This window comes from Taudactylus pleione, unplaced genomic scaffold (assembly GCF_031769625.1).
Source record: "Taudactylus pleione unplaced genomic scaffold, aTauple2 ptg002501l, whole genome shotgun sequence".
Lineage (NCBI taxonomy): Eukaryota > Metazoa > Chordata > Amphibia > Anura > Myobatrachidae > Taudactylus > Taudactylus pleione.
Window position 1 is genome coordinate 39,082 of NW_028286884.1, and position 13,701 is coordinate 52,782.

At 43.6% G+C, this 13,701-nt stretch overlaps 1 pseudogene; it reads right to left on the reverse strand.

The window, feature by feature from the left end:
• Positions 1-366: 366 nt before the first annotated feature.
• Positions 367-465, reverse strand: LOC148431290 (U6 spliceosomal RNA; annotated as a pseudogene).
• Positions 466-13,701: the final 13,236 nt, after the last annotated feature.

The following is a 13,701-nucleotide window of genomic DNA, read 5'->3' on the forward strand; positions in this document are numbered from 1 at the left end:
TACACAGCTCTAGAAAAAGGTTCAACAGCTATGTAAAATAGGAGCGCCCACCTCCATGGGTGCTTGAACCTTGGAAGCCAAAGCAGTCCAAGTGTATCCCCCACACAAAAGTTATAGAAACAGTGATGTGTGGATTATGGGGTTGTGCCAAAAATTATAAAGCGCCACAAATAGAGAAATAAGTGGGGCTATGAAAAACTTTTGTTAAGTAATTTCTCTATGATTTGAGACATTAACAGTCCCTCACTGTTACCTATAGTACAGTGGCATCTCCTTTATTGATGGGGTACTTAGACAGATATAAACATATCCATATGCTTATATATATGCATATATAGATATATACCAATACATACATACATTTTTAAAAGTATGAAACGCTTCACGGATTTGCGTGTGATCCTTGTGCAGGGGCCATGATAATCTTCTCTGTATCATTCCAATTTTAGTATATGTGTAATACCCCGACAGGTGTATTAAACGTGTAATGTGAGGTTTTCTGATCTTACGAGATTGAAATGGTTTGCTTGATTCCTATTGGTTCAGAGAGCTAAAGAGGGTACTCCACATACAAATAAAATTATTTAATTTGCAGGAACACTGGAACTTAGGCTTGTAGGATGAATGAATGGTTCCTACACAACCCTTACTACTATGAAAACACAGTAACACTTTACAACATAACAGTTTATTGTACGGGGAAACTGGATCTGGTGCTATTGGAATTCAAATGTTAGTATCCCACAAAGACAACAATTACAGTGACATATTACCTGTTCTGATACTGTCACATTTTATATAAACACTTTGAAACATTTAATACAGCTTTGTACCATCTATTCCCAGGTGTAACAGTAATTAGTCTGAACTCAATACACTATACTCCTATCAAAAGATCTTAGTCCGGACTATACTAATTCCCCAGTAGAGTCTGTACTTGTTGGCCAATGATGCTGTCGTCGGTGCACATACAAGGAAGTCAGCAGATTCGCAGTTCAGGGAGATTTTAGATCAAATAAATGTTGTGTTGTTTGTGATTGTTGTATCCTGACCTCTGATACTATCACGATCTGAGGGCTATTATAGGAATTATACTTGTCTGTCCTGAGGTACCCCTTATTAGGACTTATGGGGAAGTTCTGGCTGGTGTCATATGCTGAACTGGTTCTCCCTTCTATGTGAGTGCAGCTTGATAGGGTAATATGCTCTGCTACCAGTAGTTTGGGCAGGGTGTAAGCAGAGTACCGTATTCGGTGTACTCACTGTTCCCTTGGCAGACTCATCGGCAGTACAGTGCTCTGCAGCCTGACAGCTCCAGCCGTCAATCAGTGGCAACCGATGGTCACTCCCCGGCTGGGAAGGAACAGCTTAACCCCGTCAGACAGGCCCTCGTCTCCAGCAGGCTGGTCTCCATTCCTTGTCACTGCTCTCCACTGCCGTCACAGCTCTGCCCCAGCACTATCTTCTCTCCCTATCGGCGGTCACCGGAATGTGACGCACACAGTGCCGCACATGTTAGCAGCACAGTCTGCCTCCTCCGCTGTCTCAGGTAAGTGTGCTGCATCTCTCTCTCCTCAGTCGGCACTACTGTTAGCGAGTCTGTGTCAGTTCAACTGTCATCTCTGCTGCACATGCCAGCTCCTGCCCACCAGAACCAGGCATCCGGAAAGTTCTGGCACTGCAAACCGCATGCAATAATTAGTTGTGCTGGCCACTGAAGTGACGTGGCAATAAACTGTCCATTACCCCCAAAACAATTAGCATAAGTGCAGAGTCCAATATTCTACATTAAATGCAAACAGTCCCCTTTTAATACAATAAATACATAGCTGCTTATTACATAATGTGGGCAGCCCAAGATTACCCAACAAACTAGTGTTGTACCACATATGTGCTGTTGGATTGAGCACCCACAAATATAAAGTACCTTAGAAAAGTTGCACACATAACATTCAAGGCACAGAACCAATGGGCAATAATAGTACTCAACAAACCAGCTCCAACAGAGCAGGAAGGGGTTAAATGTATACCAGACTAGCTATAGTGAGGTACACATGGAGACAGGAAGCCCTACTCTCTGGAAACTTACTGAGGCATGTATTTTATAAAATAGATGCCCAGCATTTATCCATAGGAGGTGAGAGAGAGACATCGAAATACCTGGGACAGGCTGACTGCTGTGAGAGAGCGTGCTCAGGGGTGAGGGAGGGGCTAAAAGGAAGAGTCTGTCTCCCCCTCTGGTGTGGACCCCAGGGACATAGTCATCACCGCAGTAAGCGGTCTTCTGTTCCCCCGTGTCCTGGTGGTCTAGTGTATGGAGCGGGGACACCCGAAGCCTACACTACCAACAACGTTGGTGGTCTCCACATCAGTGGTGTATAGCCACGAGCATGCGGCTCCCTGCAAGCAGTCCCCATTCGTGTCCAGATGCGGGCCTCAGGGGCGGTGTTGTGCTGTCCCCCGGAGTCCCGAAGTCACCGACCCAGTCGCTGATGCTGCCGCCACTGGCACTGGGGTCGTTTGCAGCGGCAATGCCTGCATCCTATAGGACGCCTTTCACTGTCCGCTCTCCAGGGAATATAAAATAAAATAAATAGAATAAAAGTAACAGGGGGCCACATAAAAGCAACCCCTACAAAACGGTGCCCGTTCCTGCTCGGCACCAAACTAAAACTGCGGCCCGTCGCTGGGGGTGAGGTATAGTGGAAGGGGGGGCTGCTGGAAAGAAAATCAGTAACTATTTGGTGTCCAGGCTCTCCCTCTCCAGGCTATACCCAGAGTGATCTCTGTGCCCCCTAGTGGAGGAAGAAGAAATAGGAGCTCCACGCACAAGTGTTTAAAATTTTAAATGATAACATCTAAATACATTATTTGCATCCAAATAACATGAATAATTGCCCCACTGACAGAGGCTAGAGAAGTGGGTGTCTCGACACAGCAAACAAAGAGTGACTCGAATCATTCGAACATCTGAATGATTCGAGTCATTGTGTTGAGACACTCACTCAGTAGCCATCTCTACTACTCATAACTTACCCATTTATACTTAATAACTTCCCTCAATTAATGTATATCCATTTTACACCTATCCCCTCCCTCCCAGCCCTACTTAGCTATTACTGGCCTAATTATCTGCTCTGTGCTTTTGCCCCTGTGACCCTCCTGTATATGCTGTAGCCACTATCACCAAAAGCTGTATATACAGTAGCCTTGTGAACTTATTCTACTAATTGTGGGTAACACATACCACATCAGCCTGTGAGGAGGAACCACCAGGGGGTTGATAGGGGCAGTGCAGGGGGTGGTGGATTAATGTGCTTCACCCTGGCAGCCAGCTATGGTCCACTCACCCATTTGCCTTTCTGCCCACCCTCTCCTTGGTTCCTCCATTGGTTCCAAGCCCCAGCAAAGAAATATTGTTTGTGAAAAAAGAAACACATTAGACAGCAATGCATTGTCCGAAGATCTTTTCATATATTTGAAAGGGGTGAGGCACAACCCCCCCCCCCCTTCTGATGCTTCATCCTTTGATATGCATCATTTCTAACATTACTTCCCAGCAGGGGGAGCATCATCTAACCTCCTGGCCTCTTACTTCAGCTGGGAAGTGGGTCTGGGAAGTTTGGACAGCTCTGTCAGCAGCACCTTCCATGAGAGTTGGCTTTTTTTCCACACAAAGGGGTCCATGCATAGAAGAATGTACTGTACGCCAAATTGCAGAGCACATACACCCCAAGTGGTAGCATTTATAGCCGAGTATCATTCATACCTGCCACAGGCCCAGAGCATAGCTATAGTGGATGCAGGGGGTACCATTGTTACGGGGCATAGAAAATTAGAGGTCCACCACCAGGGTCCTATTCTGGAGACCATCTCCCCTGCACCTAGTTCATGTTGGAGTTGCTGCTGGGAGAGAGATGCTCCCAGCGTTCCACTGATGTAACCTGAGGTCACGTAGCATATGGTGAGGGAACACAGGAGACCTTTTTGGGACACTCTTGTTTTGACTGAGTATATTAAAATTGTACTTTTATTATGTTCAAGATAAAAATAAAAATACATTCTAGAGTACAAAAAACAACATATACACCACTATGAACAGACAGAATAATTCTGCAGTCGTATAGGTGTTTACCTGCCACACATAAACTTGGTTAATATAATGTGGTCAGTGAACTGACCTGTAGGATATTATAACAAATGTTAGTAATATACAGCGGTTAGGGAACTGACCTGTAGGATGTTATAACAAATGTTAGTATACAGCGGTCAGGGAACTGACCGGTAGGATATTATAACATACAGTATGTTAGTATAGTGGTCAGGGAACTGACCTGTAGGATATTATAACATACAGTATGTTAGAATACAGGTCAGATGTTAGTATACAGCAGCCATGGAACTGACCTGTAGGATATTATAACAAATGTTAGTATACAGCGGTCAGAAAACCGACCTGTATGATATTATAATATATGTTAGTATAGCGGTTAGGGAACTGACCTGTAAGATATTATAATAAATGTTAGTATACAGCGGCCAGGGAACTGACCTGTAAGATATAACAAATGTTAGTATACAGCGGTCAGAGAACTGACCTGTAGGATATTATAACATATGTTAGTATAGCGTCAGAGAACTGACCTGTAGGATATTATAACAAATGTTAGTATACAGCGGTCAGGGAACTGGCATACAGATACCCGAGTCTAGTTACACCCAATATCTTTACTGCAATAATGGCTTTTTCTAATTTACCAGTGCTTAAAGTGGTCCTAGAGAGGTGGTGGAACTCACCCCCCCATACGCCCTAAACCCCCACACGGGAGCAAAAATCCTAACCACGCCTTTCTGCCCATCTAGCAGATGCCACAGCCCCAGCCACACCCATCTAGCAGTTGCCACACATTTTCAGAAAATACATGTAGCCATAGGGATCATTGTGCCTTATAACCAATGCAGGGAAATTATACTAAGGGATAAATTTAATAAGAGACAAGTTTGGGTGAGTTTGAATCTCACGTGAGTTTAGGCATGTTTTTCATCTCGCAAATTTACTAAAGACAAACTCGAGTGAGTTTGGAAGTGAGTTCTCTCTTTTCACTGTTAAAACTCATGTGAGATTGCAAACTCGAAAAACTCACCATCGGCCAAATTAGGAAGTACTTTACATGAAAAAGATGTAACTCGCAAATTTACTAAGAATTGAGTTTCCAATCTCATGTGAGATTGTAGCAAACGCACTGTGAAATTGAAGTTTCAAATAGACCACCTCCTGAGCTGCGAGTTTGGCAGAAACATACACAGATCAGTGTGATTTGTGTATGTTTCAGCTTGTTTACCTAATATAAAGTGTTTTTATAAAAAAAAAAATACATAAGATCCCCCCCACCCCCCCAAAAAAAAGCCTAACCAGCCCCGGACTTGCCAGCCAGTCTTGGTTCCTAAAATTATGGGGAACAAAATGAGTAGGGTTCCACCATAATTTAGGTACCAGCACCATTGGCTGGCGGCTCCTGACAGTTCTCACTGAACAGTCGGGAGCCGGTTAGCTGTGTATGTGGTCACGCACATACACTGCTAATGGTAAGTATATGAATAGGGTACGCGGTTTGTTTTTTTGCAAAGACCCCCCTGGATGCTACGGAGACCAGCACGAGGATGGAGGTGAGTATAGGATCTTTTTTGCAGGTCATTCCTCTCGGATTTCTTCATGGGAACATCTGGCAGCAGGTATGTGTGAGTGAGGTATGTGTGTGTGTATTAAGCTTTTACTGTGTACGGTGTGTGTGTACTGTCTTTTTTTAACTATTTATTTTACAGTGGAGATACGGGTGCTGGCTGCCTGCTGGCACTTGTAGTTCCACAAGTGCCAAAGGGCAGGCATGCTGGCACCTGTTGTTCCACTGTAAAATACAATAGTTTACTTTGATTTTCCACTTTATTACTCCCGTACCCACAGACCAGGGTTGCGGGGAAGAGCCCCGGGCTTCAGACCAAGCCTGGGGTTTCGGGAGAGGGGGGACCCCTTTTTTGGGGGTCCCCACCTCCCCTGAGATCCCCGGCTTGGCCTGTGTGACTTGGGGTGAGAATGCTTTGGCCCTGGAGACCCGGTAATAGGGTCTCCAGGCTGTGGCATTACACCCCTGTCGTTTTTGGTCCAGTGCTGGTTTTAATTAAGGGGGGACCCCTATGCATTTTTTTCCCCCCTATAATTAAAACCAGGACTGGCCCTGGAGCCTGGTGCTGGTACCTAAAATTACGGTGGAACCCTACTCATTTTGTCCCCCGTAATTTTAGGTACCAGGACTGGCTGACAAGTCCAGGGCTGGTTAGGCTTTTGGGGGGGAGCCTACGTAATTTTTTAAATATATTTTAACCCATTTTTTTTCAGGTACAACACATAAGCACCCTCACTGATATGTTCGGGTGAGTTTGGCAGAGAGAAAACACTGCAATCTGCGGTGAGTAATCTCATCTAAACTCGCAAATAGTGGGAGAAATCTCGATCTGTTCCACCATCGGAAAACTCACTTTCAGCTAAACTCACTTCTTAGTAAAGTTGTTAAAGGGTAAACTCACCCGAGTTTCGGTAAAGCAAAGAGAGTTTAAAAAATAAAAACTCGATTCTTAGTAAATTTACCCCAAATGATCCTATTTGAATGTAGAAATTTCAGTTTTTTTAATATATAGAATATAATGGAGATGTATAAAGGTGCAATGAGGGATATTGCTACTATTACAGGGAGTCTTCCTTACAATCAGGGAGAGTTGGCAAGTATGTTCTAAAGTGATTTTGATAATTTCAAACAAAACCCTGGCATTTTCTCTACACTGGTATAAAGTAAACCCCACATCCATGCTATTTTGCAAATAACAAAGCCCCAGTACATACATACAGTAATAGATATATATATATATATATATATATATATATATATATCTATATCTATGTATGTATGATATATCAAATCTATATAGAGATTTGTTAGTAATAAGGACCCAGCATATGCAGGGTCAGTGGGAGCAGGGTGAACACACACACTGTGTGGGGGGACAAGTGGGAGCAGGGTGAATACACACAGTGGGGAGGGGGGTAGTGGAAGAATGGAGACACACAGTGGGGACTCAGGAGGGAGGGGCAGTGGGAGCAGGGTGAACACAGTGGGGAGGGGGGCAGTGGGGGAATAGAGAACATACAGTGGGGAGTGGGGGCAGGGTGAACATACAGTGGAGAAGGGGCAGTGGGAAAATGGAGAACACACAGTGGGGTGGGGGGAAATGTGAAAATAGAGAACACACCTTGGAAGGGAGGGGCAGTGGAAGCAGGGTGAACACACAGTTGGAAGGGGGGCAGTGGGAGAATGGAGGACACACAGTGGGGAGGGGGTGCAGTGTGAACACACAGTGGGGAGGGAGGCAGTGGGAAAATTGAGAACACACAGTGGGGAGGAGGGCAGTGGGAAAATGGAGAACACACAGTGGGGAGGGAGAGGCAGTGGGAGCAGGGTAAATGCACGGGGGAGAGGGGGGCAGTGGGAGAATGGAAAACACATAGTGTTATCCTGGTCTGCTCAGTGCTCACCAGTGCCATTACACACAGCAATGCTCAGTGCTGCTGGCTTCAGCATCCACGTGGACTGGGTTCTCACAGGGCGGCTTAACACAGGGGGAGAGACAGGCACGCGATAACATCATCGCATTCTCATTCCCGCCAGAGGAGACCTAGCCTGTCACCGGATTGGAGGAGGCAGGGCTGGCGGCTGGCCAAATGTCAATCATCATGAGATGAGAGACAGGCTAGTCAACTACACCTGTAGTAGTAGCGCCGTTGTGTGGCACACAGTGCCACATCAACTGGCCAGGACAAGCCTTGGCGACATCACATTACATTCAATAACAAAAAAAATAATAATCAATCCCTTACATTTTGGCGCTGCGCAGCTTAAAAGCTCCTCCACCACACCACCAGTACTGCGGATGCCGCCCGACCTATGCACTTACTCTGTCAGTCACTGTCACATCTCCTCATCAGGTCAGGCCAGGGCCGTGTCTGTGGCCCCTGACCAGCTGAGCAAGGAGGGTGGGCCTGCCGGGCAAAGGGGGGCGGGCCTGCCGGGCAAAGGCTTAACCAGTGAAAACGGACCCCACATTCAGACTGACAGCCGCAGGCCTGCAGCCCGCAGCTGACAGTTTCTAAAGCCAGGCAAAGTAGGCGGACAGAGGCGGAACTGGTTCCACCTGCCATTTGAAGTGACGGAATGCAGTACCGCCCCGTTCCAGCCCACTTTAACCGTACCTCATATCAGACAAATGGCTGATAAAATGAAGGTTGGCCACAAAAATATTAAATCATTTGTGTACTTGGCAAAGATGCCATTGTTATACACCAGTGGAAATTAATCTTAAATTAATTTTCATTTATATGTTATTCGTCCAAATTTTGGAACAAGGGCTGTGCTTTCAGTGACCCTCATGAGGTTTGAACATTTTTGTCTAGCACATTATATGTAATGCCTGTCAGCAGTAGTGGTGGATTTATGCCAGATCTGTATCCAGAAAGTTACTTTCAGCTTTGTGGTTATGCATTTTTGTGCCAATCTCATCTCAATAGTAATATGAGTAATGCTCCTGAGTGCAGTATTAATGTATCTGGAAGTTAGCAGGCTCTTGACAGTCTATAAACAGAACAGCAAAGTGCAATGTGAAGTGGAGCTAATTGGTTTTAATTCTACACTATTGAAAATAAAATGTGGGCACCAGTAACATCTCGTATTAGTCTTGGAATGTATTTTTGTTTCCACACATAATTTACTTTTTACACTGTGGTTTGCTCTATTTCTTGTGCCACCTTCTCACCGTTATTGCTTCTATTTAAGTGAGAACATAAATAGTAATAACGAAACTGGATCAGAACCTTTATATACCCCTGCCTATACCTTCTAAATATCCTTCCTGTAAACCTCTAAGAATAATGCTAATTTGCATACGCAGTCTGACCTCAAATAAAGACAGGAGTGGAATCTGTGGTCCAACACACAAGTATTATTCAGGTAAAAGTACAGTCAGTTACACGCAATTGATACATACACAATTTAGGCGTAAAAGGAAATATTACAGACCCAAGTACAGTATACATACGCTGCGCCTCTGGACCCAGAGATAGACCTCAGACTAGAGACCCTCAGTTCATACAACCTTCAGCATGGACTAAAAAACCATATTTATCCCCCTCAGACTAATACAGGACAAAGGGAAAGTTTCTTGCTGACATCATTGGTTCCCAGAGGAGAAGCATATGTTACAGTACATTTAACAGGCTGGTTCAAATTGACTCTCCCTGCCTCTAACAGCAGGGGAATCTTTCTAGTAACACCTTCTGTACATTCCAACAGTTTAAACATTTTGTTGGTTGTAGGTTCTGCGATCCATAACTTGAGTTTGCATGATGCGATCTCTCCACCGATAATACCGGAATGCTGTAAAAAGCGTATGCATCAGAACAAGACCAAACACAACTTGCTTATCATGTATAATACCTTAGTTATCAAAAACCTTTATTTCTCAGCGTTGAAACTAACTTAACCAACTTAGATCATACATTTTGATGCTTATGGAACCTTATGAGTGAATATGAAATGTGTGGGTATTCAGGGTTTGGTATAAAGACATATTTAATGTGTGTATGAAGATGAGTGCATTTGTCTCTAACATTTTAGCATGCTGGGCCAGATAGTTCTACATGTCCTGTCAACAGGCCCTCCCACCTTTCCTGTGTTCAAAGGGAAAAACCTATTTTGTTCTCCTAGACTCTTGTGTGGAATGCAAATGTATTATCACCTCAAGCTGTGAAATTTGGGGCCATCCTGTCTAGGATTCAGACAAATCCAATTGTGTATATCAATGCCTGGATTATATTACAATTGCCACAACTTTACTTTATCTGCATCCAGGGATTCCCAATTTGTATGTAAAACTACCCATTGTCTATTTCTATTTGCTTTTACTCAGAAAGCTTGTTTTTCCAGTTACCCTTGGTAGATTAACATTGTCATCTGTTCTTAGCTCTTGAATTGTAACTTGAAATGACGTTGGTCATAAAATGGCGTCTTGCAGATTCCTGTTTCTAAAATGGAGTCTAGCTGCCATTTGCAAGATGGCGTCGCGCACGCTTCAATTTTAAACTGATCTTATCTCAGCTAATAATCCAGTTTTGACAGTCCACCCTTTGATAGCGAACAACAAGCTATCACAATCTGCTATTTAAATTTAATTTATGTTTACATTTACATATTATTTAGTGTTATTATGGGATGGCACAAGATGGTTCTTAATCCATCAATAATGTGTCTCTGGGTGGGGACATAAAACTACTATTATACGCACACCGCGGATCTTGGAAGATCATGTGACAGGTGTGGGAATGCACTAGTCTTATAACAGCAGTCTTGAAGGAGAATTTGAGACTTTACATTGTCTGAGGTGTTCTATAGATAACATTTCAATAATATATTCTATGCATGTCTAAATATTATACATTTAAATGATGGTACTTCCTAGCTCAGGGTTGTAATGCAGTTCTGTATCTACCTCGGTATACATATTATCATTTCTGACCACCATCATAGTTTCATTCTTTCGTTTCACTCTGTTTTTACATTTTCCACACTTCAACACAATAGGAACACACCGGACGCATATGCCAATTACTATGATGACAATCAGTGAAAGGATCAAGAATTTGCCTATGCTGGCGATCACTTCCTGGACCCATTCCCCTAGACCTGAGAACCATTTCACTGGGTTCAGCCATGACACCCATCCTTCTATCTTTTCCCCTGCTTCAGCCACTGATGCGTTATTGTTCTTACGAAATTCCCACTTTAGCTGCAGAATCTCATCCATCTTCTGGTCTATCACCTCCTTAGGGTCGCTGGTATCATTGGTGACATAATTGCAACATTTTACTCCAAATTGGGTGGCTAACGTTACGCAATACCCTCCAGTAACAGCAGTTAAATAATTCAACACTAGCCTGTGTTGCACTAGTTCTTTCTTGTACGCTTGCAATTCTCTCCCTGTGTACCTGAATGTGTCATCGTACAGCTCGGTGATATTATCTATTAATTTAGCAAGTTCCTGGATATATCTAAAATTTCATGTACCCCTAGCAATCCTGGTGGGATCCAGGGCGACTAAAACTTGGAAGCCAGTTGTCTCACTGATTAACTGAGCGGCTTTATGCATATCACCAGGTATCATATTTCTCTTGCCTCTGTGTTCATATTGTGTGTGAAGATATGGTGACGGTGTGTTTTTATGTATTCCCAACATTTCAACATGTGTGAGGGTCATAACTTCTGAAAGTATTTTTCCCAAATAACATAACAATTGCAATACTAAAATTGGTCAGAAACTCCCCTGATTGGCATTGCACTCCTCCTGACTCCACTCCATCAGCTCCGCCATCAGCTCACATCTCCTTTATCGGTCCTCCATCACAGACACTGAGTATCCCCAAACAGATCATCATGACAAAAACTCTGGAAAGAAAAAGAACTAGGATGACCACAGCAGACCACTCCATTGCTGGAAGCACTGATCTACACATTTCTTTAGCTCTGATATCTCACCGTCACCTTTTTAATCCTTCCGGCACAAGCTCGCAATCGACAGGTCCACGTTATCGGCCTTGTCTCTGCCTTGTATCTCCACCGGTTTGTTAACCTCCCTATAGTGAGTGGAATGGACCCACGTATCTTCCCCGGCCACCCTTTGAGGATGCTGTATCGTCAGATACAGACCTTTCCACCGATCAGTCAAACGACCTGAGCAAAAAAAATTTGGATCATAACAAATTCTTCCAGATTTTGACATCATGACAGTTTGCATTAGACATGTTAGTTAATAACACTTTCAATTTCGGTTATTCTCATTCATCTTCGTGAGACCCTGCACAGTAACCTCATTATCATATTTTCACATGAGGCTGCCTGTTTGAACAGTATCTCAAAGGGGGCAAATAAAGGAATAGACAGTCTGCGATAATCTTAGTGTTGTTACCCATCATCTTACACATGTTCTTGAAAACGTCACCTGTAAAATAAGTCCCCCTATCATTTTTAATAATTCTAGGGATATAGTATCTGCATACAGATTCCTGCAATTAAATTTTGTTATTAATAGCTACTGCTCTAAATAATGCCTGCGCCACTGGGTTGGATAATATTCCGAGTAGTTGACCTTAGCCTGGCATAGCTGCCGTTTATCCTTAGCAACCTTGTGTCCTGTGAGTGGGAGATAAAGCACAACAGTTTAATATAATTTAAACATGACCTAAAATACAACAATAAATCGTCCACATTTTACATTAGAACAGATACATTGGCAGGTTGAAAAGATTGTAAACAGTCATATAAGGCCTGGGAGAAGATACTGGGGTGACCTATGAACCCATGGGAAACTCGTGTTCCTGTGTGGTGTTCTTCACTTTGCAGTACTGACTTATGTGTCCCACTTGGTGACAGTTAAAACATAATTTTGAACGGGGTGGATGAAAAGATTGTTGTGGGATTTGAACAAGAGGGAAAGGTGGTGGGTATGTGTAAGGATAGGGAGGGTAAGGATATTGTGGAGGATATAAGTATGGGACCTGTGGTTGTGTATGATATGTGGGGTAAGGATATGTTTGCTGTGGTGTGGGATTGGTGAGGACTTGTAATTGTTTAGGTGCGGGTGTGTGTGTGGGTGCAGGTGTGTTGGTTGGCTGTGATGTTATTGTCATTCCTTCCAGAGCTTGGATACTGACAGCAATTAGTTTTTCGCTCTGGGTCTCTCTCTTCTTTGTAATATTTTTATCATGTTCTATGGAGACTCTATGAGGTTATCTATTGTGAGTCCCCTCCAGCCAGGTTGTGAGGTCTGAACCCGAATCTTTAAATCGTCTTTCAGACCGTCCATGAGTACCGTGACTATCATTCCCCTGTGGTGAGTGCTATCTTTAATATCTTCTATCCCAGTGTACTGGGTGATAGCTTGCAGAGCTCAGTCGCAATAGTCTTCTGCAGTTTCACTCTCCTTTTGTTTGATTGTGAAGATTTTGTTCCAGTTAACTACTACTGGAAAATATATACCCAATTGAGTTACAATGCGGGAAATGTTACCTTGGTTTACTTGGTCTGTTAAGGGAACGTCACCATCCAATACACAATCCGTGATAAATTTTGTCACGTCGGTGTTGCGTGGTAGACAGGCCCCTAACACCACACGCCAATCTTTATTTGTGGGCTCATGAGAACTACCCAAATTTCTCAAAAATCTTTGACATTTGGCTAGTTCCTTTTTGGGATTGGGGAAATCATTTATGATGGAATTTAGTTCTGCTCGTCCATGGACAATGCATTACTACTTCCCTCGTGGGCACTACACCGTTTGCATCCACATTTCCATTCAGAACAGTTATTGTCCGAATGGGATGCAGACCGGCAGCGTTGCTACCTCTGACCTGGTTACCTGGCTGGGGGTTTAATCTGCTGCTGCTACGTATGGTATTAATAACTTCCTCTATGGGTGCAGAGTGTGTTAACACTTCCCTTGCTGTTACCGATGGAGATGGCGGCACCACCCGTGATTGTGGTGATGCAGCATCTATCATTTGTACAGCATGGGAAATGGCAGACATTACAATAGGCTCATCATCCG